This window comes from Otolemur garnettii, unplaced genomic scaffold (assembly GCF_000181295.1).
Source record: "Otolemur garnettii isolate 467f Iridium unplaced genomic scaffold, OtoGar3 scaffold00142, whole genome shotgun sequence".
In the NCBI taxonomy this organism is placed as follows: Eukaryota; Metazoa; Chordata; class Mammalia; order Primates; family Galagidae; genus Otolemur; species Otolemur garnettii.
The window spans coordinates 94,265-98,612 of NW_003852537.1; the positions used below are offsets into that span (position 1 = coordinate 94,265).

General features: G+C 44.8%; 2 pseudogenes across 1 annotated transcript in view; one reads left to right on the forward strand and one right to left on the reverse strand.

The window, feature by feature from the left end:
* LOC100960313 overlaps positions 1–634 on the forward strand; it is a 2,966-nt pseudogene extending 2,332 nt beyond the window's left edge. Inside the window, exon 2 of the transcript XR_001161643.2 lies at positions 3–634. The product of XR_001161643.2 is annotated as a prohibitin pseudogene (transcript). The remainder of the gene's footprint in view (positions 1–2) is intronic.
* Positions 635–1,925: 1,291 nt separating this feature from the next.
* LOC100964604 overlaps positions 1,926–4,348 on the reverse strand; it is a 3,282-nt pseudogene continuing 859 nt past the window's right edge.

A 4,348-nucleotide genomic window follows, 5' to 3' on the forward strand; every position in this document is an offset into this window, starting at 1 on the left:
AGGACTATGATGAGCGTGTGCTGCCATCTATTACTACAGAGATCCTCAAGTCGGTGGTGGCTCGCTTTGATGCTGGAGAGCTAATCACCCAGAGAGAGCTCGTCTCCAGGCAGGTGAGCGATGACCTTACGGAGCGAGCAGCAACCTTTGGGCTCATCCTGGATGATGTTTCCTTGACACATCTGACCTTCGGGAAGGAGTTCACAGAAGCAGTGGAAGCCAAACAGGTGGCTCAACAGGAAGCAGAGAGGGCCAGATTTGTGGTGGAAAAGGCTGAGCAGCAGAAAAAGGCAGCCATCATCTCTGCTGAGGGGGACTCCAAGGCAGCAGAGCTGATTGCCAACTCACTGGCCACAGCGGGTGATGGCCTGATCGAGCTCCGCAAGCTGGAGGCTGCAGAGGACATTGCATTCCAGCTGTCGCGCTCTCGGAACATCACCTACCTGCCAGCAGGGCAGTCTGTGCTCCTCCAGCTGCCCCAGTGAGGGCCTGCCCTGCCTGTACTCCTCAAGCCAACTGGGCCACAGCCCTGATGATGATTAACACCACCTCCCTTCTGCCCCCACCCAGAAATCACTGTGAAATCTCATGATTGGCTTAAAGTGAAGGAAATAAAAGTAAAAATCACTTCAGATCTCTAAAAAAAAAAAAAAGACATTGTGCATTTTAACAAATGTTAAAGTTCATATTAATTTTAATAAATAAATAAATAAATCATGTTAAAGTTAAGTTAGAGCCTATGTTAGAAAGGCACAAAAGCCAGTTGGTGCCCTTTTTATCTGTTATATTAATTCTTTTGTATATAAATTAATATATGGATTTCGAATTTCCAGTTGAATCAAATTATAGAAAATATATACTCTATTTATGTATTATATATTTATATTAAAATATTATCTATGGGCCAGGCATAGTGGCTCATGCCTGTAATCACAACACTTTAGGAGGCCAAAGTGGGAGGCTCACTTGCGCCTAGGTACCCAGGACACAGGCCTAGGCAACGTGGCATAATGCTGTCTCTAAAAAAAATTTTTAAAGTCCACTGAGTAGGGTGGCAAGCATCTATAGTCTCAGCTACTTGGGAGGCAGAGGCAGGAGAATCACTTGAGCCTAAGAGTTTGAGGTTCTGTGAGCAATGATGATGCCACTGCACTCCGGTCCAGGCAATAGACCAAGACACTATCCCCCAAAAAAACAAACAATAAAGAACCCCACAAAATTATATATATGTGTGTATATATTAGATACAAAATTTTAGAATTGCCATTTTATTTTCCCTCTGTAACTAGGGTTTTTTCATTAATTGATAAATAATCTAAGGCTAGCATTATGTTTGCTAGGCCTGGCATTTGCTCAGTACTTAAAATTCTTCTTTCTTAAACTCAGTTCAGTTAAAGTTAGGGTAGAAGGAACCAGGGAGCTGGGAGAGGGGCAGAGGGGCAGAGGGAGGGAGATTGGTGAGTTCCCACTTAATGGGCACCCTCTTGTGTGTAGGGACACAACTACAAGAGAGACTTCTACCTAACAAATGTAAACGTTGTAACCTAGTTATTTGTAGCCTCACATTAAGTCCCTCTTTCTTTGTGTTGGGCTTGTGGCTATTTGGTTGGGGGGGGGGGTTGTTTTTGTTTTTTTCTTTCAGGTGTTTAGCCACTTGGAGCCAAGGTTCTTCATTTCTATCTCTAGTTGATGAGAGAAGAGAGAGGAGGAAAAGGGCCCAGTGGCAGGGGCCTCTCTCTGGGACACCCCACACCTAAAGATAATCACACTTTTATCCTTCTTTTTTTTTTTAAAGTAAAATCTTTAGAATTGCTCATAATTCTAAACAGCTAAAATATTTTTTTCCCTCTCTTTCTATGAATGTTTACTGGACAAGCTGGTACAGAGTAGCTTCTATTGTGAAGAGCGGTCTCCCTATACACTTCTCATGTCTTGGTCATGCTGATTATCCTGAGTTGGTTGGGTTCAGTGGACAGTGACCAGGAACACCTGGAGGGGGAAAGGTCACCCCCTCCTAAAACTCCTCAATGCTTGGAAGGTGGAGATTAGCCTGTCATTTCTAGATCTGAAGGGACTGATGACTCCAGGTGATATGTGCTAGAACAAAAAGAACAAGCATTGACTGAGGCCTCTTGTCTTCCCCTGGGACTTCATGATTTGCACTAGCTGCCCTCAGTGTGACACTGATTGCTACTCAAGGCAGAGAGATGGAAATCTGAGCACAGGCCTCATGGAGAACTAAGTATTCGGCACCCAGCATCTCAAGGAGGCCAGGAAATAATGGTCTCTGAAAGTCCTGTGGACTCCACAAGAGTAAAAGACAAGCTTCGTGAATAGCCTTCAACAGAAGCAGGTCAAATTGGTCCAAGCTGCGCCATCCAAAATCCCCTGGTTCTAGGTGTCTGGCATTAGCAGTTTGTAACTTTGCAACCTCCTACTTCCAACCTCCCTCCTGTTACACCCCACCAAATACACTTTTGTGAAACACAGGACTGATCTATCCCAGTCAGTCACTGTCCCTCTCAAACAGAAACGCCTTCCACAGGAGCCTGCTGGTCAACCTCTGAACTACATGAGCTTATAAGAGGTTGGAAAAAGACAAATATATTTTTCCTACCCTCCAGTGCAATACAGCATATTTTCTTTTTCTTTTTTTTTTTTTTCTCTTGAGACAGAGTCTTACTTCATTGCCATGACATCATCAAAGCTCACAGCAACTTCAGACTCACCAGCACAAGCAATCCTCTTGAGTAGCCAAGACTACAGATGTGGGCCGCTGCACCCAGCTCACAGCATATTTCTGACACCAGATGTGGGAGGGGGGTTCCCCATACCATACACCATGCAATTCTCCAGTGGACACCAACCTACTGTGTATCCTACAATTCAGTTCAATTCTAACGCTACCGGCCTGGAGTTAGAGTCATAGATCAAGGGCTCAGTCCTATGAGACCCCACCTTGAAACACAGTCACAAGTTTCAGGTCATCACCTGTTCTTCTGACCAACTACTAGAAATCAGAGGTTCCCACATCCCCTTGTCCACTTTGATTAATTTGCTATGATAGCTCACAGAACTCAGGGAAATACTTAACCTCTCTTTACCAATTTATGATATCAATAAGGGATATAAGAAAAGATACAATACAGACCAATAACCAGATACAGAAATACATAGGACAAGGTCTGGAAAGGTCCCAAAAGCAAGGAGACCCCCTGTCCCCAGGGAGCTGGAGTGTGTCACCCTCCCAACAAATGGATGCATTTGCCATCTCAAAAGTTCTCTGAAGCCCGTGGTTATGGGCTTTAATAGAAGCTTAATTATATAAGCATGCTTGCAGACCTTTGATGATCAACTCACCCTTCAGCTCCTCTCTCCTCCCTGGAGGTCAGAGGTAGGACTGAAAATCCCCACCCTCTAATTACAGGGTTGGTTCCCCTGGCAACCTGCCCCATCCTGAGGCCAGCTTTAGAACAAAAGATGCCACCATCACCCAGGAAATTCCAAAGGATTTAGGTTCTCTGTGTCCTATGACTCAGGACATTACAAAGGTCTTAGGAGCTCTGTGTCAGGAACTGGGGGTCAAAGATCAAACATTAGATCACAAAACTCTCTGGTGCCCCTCTACAAGGGTTTTAGGAGCTCAATGTCAGGAATATATATAATATTTCTTTTATATACATATATACACATAGAGTATTTCTTATTTTTTTTTCAAGACATACGTGGAGTGTCTGGTTCATTTAAACTGGCTATCAGAGGTCCCACCATGGAGCAGGAACTGAGTAGCTGGGAGCTGTGGGGCCAAGCAGGACTGGGATGACTGGGATGTCCAGGTATCAGATGGCAAAGAGAGGTCAGCAGAGCAGCCAGAGGAGCATTAGGACCAGGATGAGCAGGGGAACCTAGGCCCACGGAGCCCAGCCCTTCTCCTGTCCTCAGCATAGAACCTTGGCTACCAGCTCAGCTCCTATGGCTCAAGTGGCTAAGGCACCAGCCACATACACCTAAGGTGGTGTGTTCAAATCCAGCCCGGGCCCACCAAACAATGACAGCTGCAACCAAAAAATAGCCAGGCATTGTGGCGGGCACCTGTGGTCTCAGCTACTTGGGAGGCAGAGGCAGGAGACTCACTAGACCCCAGGAGTTGGAGGTTACTGTAAGCTGTGATGCCACGGCACTCTACCCAGGGGACAGCTTGAGGTTCTGTCTCAAAAAAAAAATTAAGTAATGGCTATGTTAATTAGTTTGATTTAAGCAATCCATGTTGTATGTCAAATCATCAGATTGTACCCCATAAATATATACAGCTATGATTTAATAAAAATTAAGTAAAAAAGGAAATAAT